We start from the raw sequence: 16,097 nt of genomic DNA on the forward strand, positions 1-16,097 counted from the left end.
AACCACCGCAAACAAATTGGGATGGCCCGCACTTTTCCTCAACTGTGGCTGTGTGGTTTCCTGTAAGGGAAACTGTAAATGCTACCGAGCTGGACTCCGCTGTACCACATTTTGCAAGTGTGAGGGGGGCTGCACTAATGATGAAGAGTGAAGTAACTATGATTTCATACTCTGGGCCCAATAAGCGAGGCGATAAGAGGCAGCATTGTAGGTGTTAAGTGAGTTTAAATATGCACAGCTGATGTTTTTTGTGTGTTATTTTAATAAAATCCTATTCTTTCACTCTGACTTAGTTCTGAGGTTCTGTTCATCTTAAGCCTGAATGAAGGCCACTGTGCTCACCCAATGAGATTGACACTACAGTGATAGTGACCTGTCCAATAAACAGAAAATTGCATTCCTTGGGGGGGAGAATAGGGGTCTAGACCCCTATACAATATTTTTATGTGACTTAATTCTAGAGATTTTTCTGCAAAAAATGACCTTGAAAATCAAATTTGACCTTCAACATGACCTTGAAATAAGAATTTTATCTCAGAATTGAATTCTTAGCACCAAAAAAGTAGAGAAAGTGACAATATACAACAATCTAGGACTAAGAGAAGCTGAGACATGACCTTTGGTCTTTTTGGCGGGAGCCATTTTGAATTTTCTGCAAACCGGCCACTAGGGGGCGTCACAATTTGTTTGCGGTGGTTTTTGAAAACCTTATAACTAACACCATGCCAAATATCAAAAACTTGTCACCAAGTGCACAATCTTTATGATTTTTGACAGATTCCCTCCCAGCTATGACAGCCAGTGACCAAAGTGCCTTGCTCAGCTGAACCACCTTTTCTTTCTCTTTTATGCTTTATCTTTTGGATTTCTGTGAAATGAAAAAATTGTAAAAACAGAACATTAGAAGGAGTAGGACTAGAAAAGTTTTTTGAAACTTCATTCTACACCCTTTCAAACAGGAAATATTTATCTACATATAGATTTGTCTCTTTAATTTGCTTTGTTTTACTTATATTATTTTATGTATTCTGATTATTTTTTGTTTTAACCTATTTGAATAAATAAATAAATAAATAAATAACAAGTTTAGAATATAATAACATCATAATGTAGCACTTAGATGGTGAGCGGCGAGTTGCCTGCAGGATCCTCTAACCACGGCCGATGCTCAGTGATTTATTTATTTATGTGTTTTTGGTCTTCAGGCACATCAGCTCAGCTCTACACTAGTGTTGTTTTTGTCAGCTTGTTTCAGTTTTAGTCTAGTCTGTGGGTCGAGCTATCATTTTAGTTTTTATCAGTTTTAGTCACGTTCATTCTCCTTTTAGTTGTGTCAAGTTTCAGTCGACTCAAAGTCTGAGCATTTTAGTCTTATTTTAGTCAGAATTGTCCAGGACCATTTTAGTCTAGTTTTATTCAAAATTGTATTTAGCCAAACCCATTTTACAATTCACACAAGGTTATCTTATTATTATTATTATTATTATTATTATTATTATTATTATTATTATATTATTGTTACCTTATAGACTCAAGAATACATTCATTCCAGATACAGAAGACTCTATTTTGAGTTTACAACATATTTATTTTTCCACATTTCTCCCCATCTTTTTCTTTTTCAACGACACATTGGGTTTTCTTTTCCACGTCTATGTAGGAAAGTGGATCCAAAGATGGATCTTCTTCTTCTTCTTCTTCTCCAGCCCCAGAGCAGATCCCTGCGTTTCTCTCTGTAACTTTGTTTTTAATTGACGTGAAACTAGAGCTCTGCGTTAACGGCATCAGCCTCTAACTCTGCAGCTGCATCTTCTGGATCTGATTCCTGCTGCAGCGACTGGGATTGAGGACTAACGTCACCCAGCAGAACTAAACCAGAGAAACTACTGGAAACATGGACATTAAACCAGAGAAACTACTGGAAACATGGACATTAAACCAGAGAAACTACTGAAAACATGGACATTAAACCAGAGAAACTAATGAAAACATGGACATTAAACCAGAGAAACTACTGGAAACATGGACATTAAGGATCTTTGGTAGAACATTTCGTCTCGTTTTGGTCAACGAAAATGAGAGTTTTTATTTTGTAATCTACATTTTAGTATCGTTTTTATTCCTCTACGATATTGCATTATATATGGTGGTGATAAAGGTTCGTTGAAGACGATATTTAGTCGTTGACGAAAGCAACTTTACTCCAAAGCAACCTAGGAAACTTTTACGTCTCCAGATCTTTCTCGTGTTTGTTCTCATCACCTTCGTGTCATTTCTTGGTAGTTTTGTGCCTCTCAGGTTATCCCGAAAACACGCGACGGCTACTTTTCACTGATGAACTTCCTTCCCACTGCCGTGGAGATGTGCTCAGGTATCGAGGACTAACAATGAGGCGCTCAGGTGGTGTTTTGCTCCTTTCTTCCTGCATGCTTGTCTCAGGATGTGTAACGTCGGTGCCACGCTCTCTCTTCGTTTCACCTTTCTCTACTAGAAACAGGTCCGTCCAGCGTCAGAGCCGAGGCCTTTTGTCCCTCGGCCACGTCTTTGTGTGGGAACAAAGACAAACGGAGGGTTTCAGCGCAGGGCCGGTTCTAGAAAATGATGATCAGAGGGGGTGCACGTTCCTGGCGCGTTATTCAACACTAAATTATGCATTTTCTCATAATTTCAAGTGGAATGATACTAGCAAAACAAGAATATTTAAAGTGTATTTCAAATGCTTTATTGCAGCAATATTGCTGCAGAACAAAGAAAATGCTACATTTAGTCTGGGCTACCTCACCCATCAGACAATCTAGCAACAGATGTTTTTTACCCTGAAAATAAAACATAGAAATTCAAACTAATTTTATCTATACTCAAAACCAGTCATTTCAAGTGGAATGATACCAGTCAAACAATAATATTTAAAGTGTCTTTCAAGTGCATTTTTGCAGTAATATCGCTGCAGAACAAAGAAAATGCTACATTTAACGTGTTAACGGTGCAGCAGAGAGCAGCGTCTTGCTGGTGCAGGTAACGCAGATGAGTGATGTACACTAAGGGCCAATCCCAATTCTCCTTCACTCGCCCTTCTTTTCTCCACTCGCCCTTCTTTTCTTCCCTAAGCCCTAAAAAAGAAGGGGGAGATTTTAGGGCACTTGAGATCTAGGGCACTTGGCCCAGGTGCCTGTCCCAATTCTCCCCCTACCCCTCGTTTCCATCCCTAGCCTGATCAGGAAGCTGAGAGCCAAAAGCTGTTTTAATTTCAGCTGTAGCGCTGTTAATATGGCACGTATATTCCATATAAAAAAATGTGCACAGAAATATTTACAAAAAAAAAAGTTTGCAGTGTATGTGCTGCTACTGCTGATGAGGTGTCCTGTCCACCATTTTCTCTAAAAGGTTTAGGAACCTGTCCATATGTTCTTCATATAGTTTTGTACTTGTGTGGTTTTACTCACTTGGAAATACTTTTAAATTGTCTAATAAAACTTGTTACACAACAGTTTTCTCTTCTGGGGTTTCTCAAAGTAAGGTAATGTCTCAAATTATAAACTGTACAACGAGATCAATAGTAAAATAAGGATAGTGAGAGAATCCGCAGTAAAAAAGGCTTTATTTGCTATATTCAAATACAATTTTTAAAAAGAAAAGAGTAAACATTGCACGCAAAACAAAGAAAGGTGCTGTTCCATATAAAAAAATTTGCACAGAAATATGTACAAAAAAAATAAATTGCAGTGTATGTGCTGCTACTGCTGATGAGGTGTCTGGTCCACCATTTTCTCTAAAAGGTTCAGGAACCTGTCCATGTGTTCTTCATTCTTTTGACATCTTCTGTCTTCTTTGGCGGCCTCAGCTTGAAGGAAGTCCTGCATAGAGAATTTCTTTTTTTGGGAAAGTGAACCTGATGCCTGAAGCTTCCAGCTTCCTCTTCCAGCTGGTGAGGCAGAGCTTGAGGCCGATGTGCTGGCGTCTTCCAAAGTGTTCTGAGATAAAAAAGATGGATACACATGTTGATTACACACATGACTGGACTATCATACACACCCACAACATCATACCAGGTTCATTATCACTGTATGAATAAAAATTACCTCTGTGCTTTCCTCTGAATTTGTCAGAGAGGACACCGGTGAGGATGGAGGGTCGATTATGTTCTGAAAAGAAAATAACAGTTAGATCTTCAGGTACTGTAGTGTTTTATTACTCACAATCAGGAGAACCACCGGTCGTAGCACAAGCTAGCTATAGGAAGAAGGACTGGGGAATAAGATTGTGCTTTTTTACTGCTAAACTTACCATGAGTATTTGCGAGGGATCTTCATAAGACGCCAACAAACATGGAGGCTGGATTGAAGGTCTGGACCCCAAAAGCTCATGCATATCTTTGTAGAAAGGCCATGAGGCTGCTGTGGCCTCCCCACTGTCTGTCTCGGAGCCGGTTTTAGGGGTTTTGAGGTCCTGCATAAGACACACACACACACAATTTACAGAAGATTATTAATAAATACTTGTATTTTTTTTTGTTAAGCATCATCTCTTCAGCAGATAATATTAATTACCATAACCATTGCTTACCTTATATATCTTTTTTAAGATTTTCCAATTTTTTGCCAATTTGTGCTGTGGTCACCTTCCCCTCCAGTTCCAGCTCTTTGATGAGTTTCCTGTAACAGAAAACAGTGATGAATAGTAGTTATACCATGGTTAAGGACCCCATCACAGATATTCTGCAAGCAGATAGATCACTCACTCCCACAGTGGTTTAGCAGCATATTTCTTCTTAGTAAAATTCTCCTCGTTGTTAGTCCTAAAGCTTATTAGGTGTCGGACCTGATCCGGAGTCTCTGGAGTGAAATGTGATTACTGCAATGCACAAACGTCCTCGTAAAAAAAAACAAACAACAAAAAGAAAACGTTTGAACTATGATAACAAGGCAGCAAGCAACGTTATTACTTCGTAACCCCCCCCAAATAACGTTGCTGCCTTATAGTAATGTGAAATATCCAACAAATTTGTAGAAAATATGAGAGTTAACGAGTAGTTAACAGGACACGGCAATGTTATCTAGCCGACTCATCATGAACAGCCACATATTGCATTATCTTACGTTAACTCAGAATCAGAATCAGCTTTATTGGCCAGGTTCTAACATTGTCCAACAAGTAATTTGACTCCGGTAATTTCACTCACACACACACACACACACACACACACACACACACACACACACACACACACACACACACACACACACACACACACATCGGCCTGACAGCTGTCAATCACGTGGCGCTGAAAACTCAGATAGTCACGGACTGACTCAGTTCCATCTTTGATACAGCTTAAATACAAAACAAACTGGTCTAAAATTACACTATCTATTTAGATAGATATAGACACAGCGGTGTATAACATGAGCTCTATAACAGAGAATATACTCTAGTCTAGTTGACAACAACACACAGCTAATTCAAATAGGCAGGTGGTCAAAGCTACCACAACATTCTGATAAAGAAATTATTTATGAAGGTTACACTCAATCACCAATGGCAGTCGACTCTTCCATAAAACTTTGTACATGCTTAGTCCTCTTTTAAAGTTTAGCGCTCATCTCCTTCATGGCCGCAAATTTGCCGAGTCGGCAAATTGGCTCTAACTGATTTATGGTTGTGCGTTACACTAACGCAGCGCCTACGGTGTAGGATACGCGGCGATGCGCGGAGGCTCTGCGTCAATTTAACGCGGAACCATAAATCAGGCTTTCCAGCCAATCAGCGTTGGCTCACGGCCCCGATGCGTTCAGGACAGTTGTAAAGTAAGAATTACTCTACACTGGCCGCACAATGCACATTTTATCGTAATTATAGCCTACAATTTACGATTATATATGAACGTATCACACAAAACGGGGCCCTAACATTGGGCCCTATGAGCTTGTAAATTTATTTTAATTTACACATGTTTGAAAGCCGAGGGCCCCCATTGGCTCCAGGGCCCTGGGCACACGCCCACTTTGCCCATGCGGTAATCCGTCTATGCCTGCAGGTTTCTGGGAGTTTGTTCCAGATCTGTGGAGCGTAGAAGCTGAATGCTGCTCCTCCGTGTTTGGATCTGGTTCTGGTTCACAGACTAGACCTGAACCAGAGGACCTGAGAGGTCTGGATGGTTGCTATGGCAGCAACAAATCCCTGATGTATTTTGGTCCTGAACTATTCAATGAGCTATAAACGAAAAGTATTTTAAAGTCTATTCTCTAAGATACAGGGAGCCGGTGTAAAGACCTAAGAACTGGAGTGATGTGCTCCACTTTCTTAGTTCTGGTGAGAACCCGGGCAGCAGCGTTCTGGATCAGCTGTCTGGTTGACTCTTTAGTCAGACCTGTGAAGAAACTGTTGCAGTAATCAATTCGTCTGAGCTAAACGCTTGGATGAGTTTTCCAACCTCCTACTGAGACATTAGTCCTTTAATCCTGGAGATGATCTTCAGGTGAAAGAAGGACGACTTTGTAATTGTTTAAATGTGTGTTTAAAGGTTCAGCTCCGAGTCCATGACTACACCCAGATTTCGGGCCTCATTACTGGTTTGTAGCTGTAAAGCTGTGCGCTGACTCTTAAACGCTCTTCTTTTGGTCAAAAAACAACTACTTCAGTTTTGTTTGTGTTCAATGAAGATTATGTCACATCCCCTCATTGATTTGATCTCTGAATCTACTCAACGTATTGTCTCCTGGTAATGTAGAGTTGTGTGTATCATCTGCGTAGTTATGGTAACTTAACTTGTTGTTTATTAGTATTTGAGATAGCTGAAACATGTAGAAGTTAAATAGGAGGGGTCCGAGTATAGAACCTTGGGGAACACCACATGGAGCTTTTGGTCATTCCAATATAAAGTTACCTATTGACACAAAGTAGCCCCTGTCCTTTAACTACTCAAATCAATCAACTACTGTGCCAAAAAGTCCGACCCAATTCTTCATGCGTTCTAGTATTATACCATGATCAATGGTGTCAAATGCTGCGCTGAGGTCCAATAGAGGGAATGCATTGACGTCACTTTCCCACTGGACCAGCCCCCTTACTCGCTCTGAGTGGCAAAAACAGCTGCAACTAGTGGAAAAGACGTGATACCATTATCGGCTTAAATTAAAGGCAGTTGGACTTGACAGTGACCCGTACAGTTACCCCAAGAACCAGTGGTCCATGGACATTAATATTTGGCCACGAATCCAGTTTCCTGATATTTATATGTACTTAATTACGCCGGGGAAATACACGAAGCAAAGCTTGAAGGCTTACAAAAGTCTTGACGCTTGGTCCGACTTCAAGGCAGGATTTGTTGGTGAAATTAAAGTGATGAGGACACCGAACTTTATGATTTGACCGTTAAACGTTAGCTACCCAAAAATCCAACATTACCTCAGGCAGTCTGTAAAATGATCACTCAAATTTCTTGCTAAATCTATGAGTACAGTCGATCGCAAAACAGCTCTTTCCCATTTTAGATGTTTTCAAATGCTCAAACTGAAAGTTTACGCTGCCACTCAGTCTTTCTGACACTCAGTCTTTCTGCCACTCAGTCTTTGTGCCACTCAGTCTTTCTGCCACTCAGTCTTTCTGCCACTCAGTCTTTCTGCCACTCAGTCTTTCTGACACTCAGTCTTTCTGCCACTCAGTGGGCGTAGCCCGCTGTGAAGTCGCATCTGTGACGTCATGCGCATTCCCTCTATTGTACCAGCAAGGTGGTTCTTCCACAGTCTGTATTTATGTGGAGGCCATTGAACACCTTGACAAGGACAGTCTCAGTGCTGTGGTGAGCACGAAAACCGGACTGGAGGACGTCAAAGCGGTTGGTCAGAGTTAGGAAGGTATCTAACTGTTGAAACAGCTTTTTCAGTAACCTTACTGATGAACGGAGGATTTGAGATTGGTCTGCTATTTAGTATTAGGAACTTGTCCAGATTGTTGCTGTTTTCAAGGTCTGCGGGGACAACACCTGACAAAAGAGATGAGTTTACGATCTGAATCACATCAGACGCCACGACGGTTAAAACATCAAGACAACAGGAGGTTAAGTTTAGCTGATCCATAATATCCTCCAGTTAATTGCGTAAAATTGTGTCATTTGGTCGGGATTGATTTTAATTGGATATTTTCTTAGTAAAGAACTTTATTGCAGCCCCTTGTAGAGTGGAGTTAGGATGCTGCTGACACAGGAGGGTTCGTTCACCGGTCCGTAGCAGCAAACAAACAATAGCAGACTGTTATTGGTGTTTTTGTTGATGATTTCAGGAAAGAAGAATTCCCTTACATTCCTCAGTTGTAAATTATATCTGTGAAGTCTGTCTTTATAGATATCATAGTGAATCTGAAGCTTTTCAACACTCCCTTTTTCCACTTCTTACTAGTGGGACATTTCACCGGAGACAACTTTCACCTTAGTGGGAGTATTGACATCTGAAATGTTAGAGTGGACGTTATCTAGTAGTTCATTTACTGAGTTACAGGACCAAGTGGGGGCAGGAGAGTGGTTAAAGGTTTCAGTTGAGTTGTCCTTAAAAAAGTGTTTTTTATGACTTCTCTTTGGGTACTTGAGTCGATGGAAATGGTGCTTTCAAAGAAAACAGAAAAGTGGTCAGATGAGGCCACGTCAGTCACAAAGACCTTGGAAATGTTAAGACTCTTACTGATGATCAGGTCCAAAATATGTCTGTTTCAAATGTTGAGTCAAAGGGCCAATCCCAATATAACACCCTACTTTCTACCACTAGCCCTCACTCACTAGCCCTTGTAATCTTCCCTAGGGATTGGGACACCACTTGCTACGTCACTGCGTGGTTTACGTTCGGGTACGTAAGCGACTGCGTAGTTACGTTTGCACATACGTCACACCATATCAGGAAGCCGAGAGCTAAAAGCCGTTTTAATTTCCACTGTAGCGCTGTTAATATGCCACTTTATTAAGTTTTAATATTTTTTCAGGTGTAAAAGTAACCGTTAAGATCCCCAACCTGGGCTCAGTTTCAAGCCTGTTAAGAAATTTGCCCCAATGTTTTCAGGGGATGAGAAGACCCGCCGGCTCGGGAGCTGATTTATGGTTACGCGTTAAATCGACGCAGAGCCTACGGCGTAGGTTACGCAGCAACGCGCGCCGCACGGTGCGCGTCACCGCGTAATCTACGCCGTAGGCTCTGCGTCGGTGTAACGCGGAACCGAAATTAGCCTTTATTCTGGCGAGATCTGAAAAGACTTCGCAACAACGGGCAAGCGAGTGATTATGTACATTCACTGAGTGAATATTATGAACGTAAAATATATACTTCTCGCTAGAAATGTAATCAAATAGCATTTTTTTTCAGTCTGCAAATGATGACGTAAAGCATTCTGGGAAATGTTTCTGGCCCTCGGTCGCGAAGTCAGCATCTGAAATCCCTCGCTGTGTAGGGCTAGATTCATACACACTAGCCCCTCGTTATGCCCACTAGCCCTAGATGCAAAGAGGAATTGGGACACCACTACCCTCACGGGAACGCGCAAAGTTTAGGGGTAGGGGTGAAAAGTAGGACTAGGGGGGGATTGGGACTGGCCAAAGTTGTGATTGACAGTGTTGATGTTTGTATTCGGCTTTCTTTTTCTGGGACCTATCAGCACTTTACGGCGTTTTTCCCTGCCGGTAATCTCACCGCCTGAACTCGGTACATATCAGCTTCTCTCTGGAACGTTCTGAACTAAAACAGCCTCGTCATCGTTGATATGCCGCGGAGACGGATCGTGACGCCACCGTGAAAGAACAGTTTGTGGAGGAGGTTGGGGGGGCGGATGATGGACGTTATCAGGAGAAAACCTGATAACGATGACCTGCAAAATCTCGTTAATATTTCTTGCTTATTAACTGTATATTATTCTATGACTTATCCTTATTTGATTTATGGTAATATTGTTTGGGCAAATACATACCCTTCCAGTCTTCATCAACTTTATTTAATGCAAAAACGATTTGTAAGACTTTACTTTTTCTAACTCTACGGAACCCTCTACTCCTCTGTTCAGAAAACTCAAAATTCTTTCAGTATATGACATAAATATTCATCAGATGTGTGTTTTTATACAAACATACGTTTTTGCCTTTTTCTTTACCACTATCGTTTAGTAATTTTTTCACATATAATTCTCAAATACATTCATATAATACTAGACAGATTCATCATCTTCATCTTCCTTTTTATAAAACTAAACACGGCCAGTTTTCCCTCAGATATCGCGGTGTACAGATATGGAACTCCAAATCTCACATTATCAAAAGCTCTGTTTCTCTAGAGATTTTTAAAAGAAATTTATCATCTCATTTCATTCACATTTAAAAAATGTCACACATTTTCTTTGTTGATTTTTTTTTTTTTTGTTGATTTTTTGTGTGTTGATGATCTGTAACTTTGTAGTCTAACCTTCTTTGTTTTTTGTTTATAGTCTTCGTCTTGTTGTGTTTTTGTTTTTGATTTTTTTATAATTACTGTTTTACTTCCTAAATTGAGGGGAGGTCCACTGCATAAGCCTGTTGGCTTTTTGACCTCTCCTGTCACATTTGCTTTACTATTTTGATTGCAAGTGTTACTTTTATTGTGTGCAAACTAATAAAATAAAATAAATACAAAATAAAATAAAAATAAAAACATGAGATCTGGGCGTGGTGCGAGTCTCATTCCAATCCTGACGAGGTTTTTCACCTTGTCGGTGAAATCCAGGAGTGGAGGGAGTGAGGAGGAGGGTGGAGTTCGGGGGGAAGGTTTGGGGCCCTCTGTATGGGCCGAGGGGGGCTCCACTTGTCCTGTAGGATTCTGGGAAGACTCCACTTGTTGTGGTGACGTATTCGTCTCCTCCCGCCGTCCTCCGTGCTCCTTCCTTATCTCGGCAGGCTGTCGTCCTTCAGAACGTCGTCTCACCAGTTGTTGTTGATTTCCACGCCTCCTGTTTTTCGGTTCTGATTCACAGAATAAAACCTGTCTGAGAAAACAGCTGCGCTCCGTATTTATTAGGACTGAATCCATCTGCCTCAAAAAGATGTCTGGTTCCCAGGAAATGTTGAAGTTGTCAATAAAGCTCACTGGTTATTCAGCAAAAGCATCTTTAGGCCCTTTGTTGAGCATCAGGAGCTCTTTCTGGAGCCTTTTACGGTATCTGGTCTCCTACTTTCCTCTTTAATACCATTGTCATATTTTTATTTCTTTGAATCAAAAAAGAATACGACTCTGTGTTTGACGACAGCTATTTTGTGTTATTTTATAACTTTGTTGTAGTTTTTTTTTTTTTTAATTACGTTTATTGGAAAGTGTTTTTTTTAAATTGCATAATTTGTAATTTGTTTTTGCTGTTTTTTATTATTACATTGATTGGAATTTGATTTCTTAGGAAAAAGGGACAGATAAAATAACCTTAGTCTTCTTTCTGTTCCCTTTCATTCAAGGAAAGAGATTTGTTGTAATTATATTGAACTGTTATTTTAATGAATGAAATAAAGAATAAAAATAGATTAAAAAAAAGTAAAAAATACTTTCCTCTTCTGTTTGTAGACGACTTTTCCTTCTGGGAGTCAAGGTCTTGCAGAAGTGGAGCAAACCTGTTTTGTCTGGGAATTCCTGTGTTTTTCTGTCGGTTTGCTCCCATCGTTTAGCCGTAGCCACAGTCTGCTGGATTGATGACCACAGTGTTCATGCATTCACATTGTGCATGCTATAATAAAAGCTTGTATTAACATTTGATTCCGTTCTCTGGTTTTCTTATGGTGCACCAGACAAACGAACACGAGGATCTTTCATTCTGTTTGTGTTTCTTCTGCGTTCTTCTTTTTCATGTCCTTTTTATGTGAGGATCTGCAGCGTATTAAGAGGAGACACGAAGGCTGAAGGTGGCCGAGGAGGCGGTCGGCCCTGTTTGGAGGTTTTATCCTGAACTCTAGTGGAAACACACTAACACTGACTCCTGAACACGTGTGAACGTCAACATCCGCCATGAACCCTGAAGCACAGCTCTGCTGCCATCTGGTGGTCGCTGTGGAGAATGCAGACAGTCAGGGACTATTACGAGCAGAAAAAACAGAGATTAGATCAACCTTAATCAGATTATGTCCATGTAGGCCAGGGGCCAGATTCACCAATATGTTCTTAAGAACAATCTTAAGAAAGGTCTGTATGATCATATACATACACTCATACACACACATAGACATACACACTGGCTTGTTCACCTGCATAATTGCTCTGTAGTTTTTGGGGTTAGGTAGCGGTAGTTTAGCTCAGACTGTGATCAGATCTCAAGATTTGGGTCGATTGCTGTTCATGTTTTGGTCGCCTCCGTGCCGGTTTCGTGCTTTGTTTGTGGTTTTTTGTTGCAGATTTCCAGTGCTTGACGTGTGTTTCCGTGTGTTCCTGCTTCCTGGATTGGCAGTGGATGTCGTCACCCCCGTCACCCCACCCCCCCCCAAAAAAAAACAAAAAAAAAAACACTGGGTTTGTATGTGTATATTTATGTATGTGTACGCATATGTATGCGTATATATATGTATATATATTAAATATAGTAATAATGCACGTATATATACCTTTGGTTTCTACCGTCATGGTATCAATCATTAATATGTGTGCAGACAAGGTAAAAAAAAAAAAAAAAAAAAAAGAAATGTCTTAAGATCTAAAATTAAGCAGTTCATAAGGAAGTTCTCAAGTGAAATTCCTCAATATTTTCTTAAGAACCGTCTTAAGAACTGTCATTTCTTACGAATTTCTTATTTTTCCTACTTAAGAACTTCTTAAAATATGTCATTGCATTGCACGCGCCAACAAACAACATTTATACATATATTACAGGTAGTTTGCGTCTTAACCGTCAGTCACTCACTAAACATGGAGAAGGAGAAAAAGAGATGCAGGAACTTTTCAAGGTTATGGTGGATGAGATTAATGTGTTGAAAAAAAATACTATTGGGGAAATTTATAATAATTAACTACCACGCTAACTAACATGCTAACTAGCATTTAACAGGCTCTTTGTGTAATTAATTACAAAGTATATCCTCAAACTATGACCTACTAGTCTAAACTTGTCTAAAATGTGTTGAAAAAGGTGATATTAGAGTCTTATTATTATTATTATTATTATTATTATTATTATTATTATTATTATTATTATTATTATTATTATTATTATTATTATTATTATTACCTTTTCACAGAAGAAATTTTAAGACAGGTCAAGGTTGTCTTAAAGTTAAGAAAAAAGTCAAGAACCAATTTGAGAACTTTTATTTCAAAAATACCATTTATTCTTACGTTTTTTCTTAAGAAGAAACTTAAGAATAAAGTTGAGAAAATACTTAGAACTTTTTTGGAGAATATGACTTCTTCTCTTTTTTCTTCTTAAGCCTGAACTTAAGAAAAAAATGACACTTAAGAAGATTTTTTTTCTTAAGAATGTTTTTTGAATCCGGCCCCAGGTTTATAAAGTGTTTGTCCGGATTTTAAGCCACAGGTTTCGCCGCTCTGGTGCACGGTTCTGGAGTGAAACATCCAATCGTGCTGATTGGTGGAAGCCTGCCGTACGGAGCAGTAATCGTCCACTTTCTTCAGTTCCACCAGGGACATCTGTGGAGCGAGTGTGGAGCCAGAGATATTTCCTCAGGGGCTGCTTTGATGTTCGGCCACTCTCTTGATCAGATGACAGTCAGCCTGATAGATGGTCATTGATCCGTTCGTAAATGTGAGCGCAAACTCTGCCTATTAAAGATCAGTGCACGTCCCCCGTAGGTCATCAAGCGCGGATGTAAGAACCTCTGGTGACATTCTAGATATGGATGGAGAACTGTTATCGTATAACAATGTTTGTGCTAAATTAGTTTTTTTTTTGTCTCCCTAAGCAATTCTGCTGCCTCATTAATGCTATTCCAAAAGCATTCTTACTCTTGGCGAAAGAGGTGGTTTTACATACCATGCCACTGTTAACTTTACCAAACCTATTTATTGGTGATATACAATTCCTTGACAAAAAATGCAACAACCGTTTAATCAGACAGAATTTGACAAATGACTTATACCCAAAATAGATAGAGTACTTGATTTCAGAGATATAGATCCTGACAAAGTACTACAGTTAAAAACTGAATTCTTATGTTATCCTTTACCACCAAAGAATTACATTTTAAACTAATTAATGATATCTATCCTTCTCAGGAATTCCTTAGATTAAGATTCAATTTTGAAAGTAATGTATGCTCATTTTGCAACTCTGAAATTGAAACCACGGAACAAATTTTCTCCTCTTGTAGCCAAATATTCTGGAACCAAGTGGAAGAATGGTTTAGACCCGGGGCCTCAAACTCTCTTGTGGCCCCCCACCTTAATATGAAAGGTAATGTTAGTGTGGCCCGCAAGTTTTATATTGTAGCAACCCCGCTGTTAGCAGCTGTGTGGAACAATGTTATGATATTCTGGTTTCCTACTGTGTGTATATGCGGCATACGTGCGAGTGAATTGGGGGACGGGGGCAGTACTGGAGTTGAGGGGGATGAGGGGGGTGAGGGGGGATGAGGGGGGATGGCATCCCCCCTGAAATAAAAAACGGTCCAAATCCTCCCCCCTGTAAAACTGCCATCCTGCCTTTCCATCCCTTATGTCATTTCATCAGTGAATGTGGTTTTACTGCTATTTCTCATTTAGAGTCATAACCAGAAAAATAACTTATTTGACAATTTTCACCTGTTTCAAGTAAATTTTCACTTGAAATAAGAAGGAAAATCTGCCAGTGGAACAAGATTTATCTTCTCATTACAAGCAAAAAAATGTTGTTCCACTGGCAGATTTTTCTACTTATTTTAAGTGAAAATCTACTTGAAACAGGTGAAAATTGTTTTTTCCAGTGATGAGTCTTGTTTTAAAGGAGCCGTCTGTAAGAAATGGCCAAAACTGGTACTGCAGTCACTTTCAAAATATTGTTGAGCGGCGTGTACCCTCCCCCTCCTCCCCCCGACCAGAGGTTGCCAGGTAGGCTGCAGAATGCAGCAGGAACGTAGGCTGCCATGGCTGCGATAATTAGAGCCGAGCTGGCAACCCGGATGCCGAAACAATACTGACTTGGTGATTGGGAGATAGGTGGAGGGTGGAGCTTCAGAAACAATACTGACTTGGTGATTGGGAGATAGGTGGAGGGTGGAGCTTCAGAAACAATACTGACTTGGTGATTGGGAGATAGGTGGAGGGTGGAGCTTCAGAAACAATACTGACTTGGTGATTGGGAGACAGGTGGAGGGTGGAGCTTCAGAAACAATACTGACTTGGTGATTGGGAGATAGGTGGAGGGTGGAGCTTCAGAAACAATACAGACTTGGTGATTGGGAGATAGGTGGAGGGTGGAGCTTCAGAAACAATACTGACTTGGTGATTGGGAGATAGGTGGAGGGTGGAGCTTCAGGCCAAAACAAAAAATGACAACATAAACATCAGTTGAGGGCTGCAACTCCTCTTTTTAAACTGGAATATCCTGGCTTGAGTGCTGTTGTCAGTGACATAAGTATTTGAAATGAACATGATTTTTAAATGTCTGTTGACATATCGGGGTCATTTTATGATTCGTTTTATTATTGCTCTTACATACAGCTCCTTTAAGTGTAATGAGATTTTTTTTACTAAAATGAGACATTTTAACTAGAAATAAGACAAATATTCTTGTTAAGATTTTGAGTTTTTGCAGTGATCCATTTGACTTATCCTGTGAAGGACAGAGTCATATTGATAAGTTCAGAAAACAGTTTTTTATTGTTGTGTTTTGATGTATTTGATGTAAGGCCAGTGGATATTTAAAGCTTACAGAAGGCTGCATTTAACTGCTGCAATGTCATTCGCATACATACATACATACATACATGCATGCATACACACACACATGCATGCATGCATACATACATGCATGCATACATGCATGCATGCCAGTATGCATAGTGGCATGCATGCATGTATATATATGCATGCATGCATACATGCATACATACATGCATACATACATGCATGCATGCCAGTATGCATACTTGCATGTTAGACTTATGCATAACGAAATAATGCATCAAAATG

At 39.9% G+C, this 16,097-nt stretch overlaps 1 long non-coding RNA gene across 1 annotated transcript; it reads right to left on the bottom strand.

The window, feature by feature from the left end:
- Positions 1 to 3,910: 3,910 nt before the first annotated feature.
- LOC133450636 (uncharacterized) lies at positions 3,911 to 4,853 on the bottom strand. Its single transcript, XR_009783118.1, has 5 exons — positions 4,739 to 4,853; positions 4,564 to 4,652; positions 4,285 to 4,446; positions 4,080 to 4,142; positions 3,911 to 3,971 (listed from the first exon to the last, which is right to left on the bottom strand). It is a non-coding gene; the product is annotated as an uncharacterized LOC133450636 (long non-coding RNA).
- Positions 4,854 to 16,097: the final 11,244 nt, after the last annotated feature.

Source organism: Cololabis saira, chromosome 1 (genome assembly GCF_033807715.1).
Source record: "Cololabis saira isolate AMF1-May2022 chromosome 1, fColSai1.1, whole genome shotgun sequence".
NCBI classification, from domain to species: domain Eukaryota; kingdom Metazoa; phylum Chordata; class Actinopteri; order Beloniformes; family Belonidae; genus Cololabis; species Cololabis saira.